Source organism: Theobroma umbraticum, unplaced genomic scaffold (genome assembly GCF_002168275.2).
Source record: "Theobroma umbraticum cultivar Fairchild unplaced genomic scaffold, ASM216827v3 scaffold_67.0, whole genome shotgun sequence".
Taxonomy (NCBI): Eukaryota; Viridiplantae; Streptophyta; class Magnoliopsida; order Malvales; family Malvaceae; genus Theobroma; species Theobroma umbraticum.
Window position 1 is genome coordinate 2,454,029 of NW_018397262.1, and position 496 is coordinate 2,454,524.

A 496-nucleotide genomic window follows, 5' to 3' on the forward strand; every position below is an offset into this window, starting at 1 on the left:
AGCAATTAGGAAGAGAGAGAGACTATTGGGGTAGAGAGAAGGGAAAGCTCCAGCTGGTAGAGAGAGAAACGGAAGAGGAAAAAAGGGGAAGAGAGGGGAGAAAAGAACGTTTTTATACTTAGGGTTAAGACAAAATAACGTCATCATTTTGGTGAGATTAGCTTGGTAGCTAAAAAATCCCTAAATGGTGTTGTTTCAGAATGAGCAAAACCACTCATTTGGTCTCCAAACGGTGTGTTTAGTAGGAAGGGCTTGGCGAGCTGCAACAGTTTTCTTGGGTCGTCACCTGAGCCTAAGTCGGGTAAAAGCCTTACTCCTTTCTTCATGGATTTGTTGTGGTTTGGGTTGTTCGGGTTTAGCCCACTTTATTTGGTTAAAAATTTATTATTTGATGATATAGAGTGAATTTAAATTATTTTAGCATAATATTCTAAAAATTTTTAGATGATATTTTAGGGTTAGGAAATGAAAACAAACAGAAGAATATAAAATAATA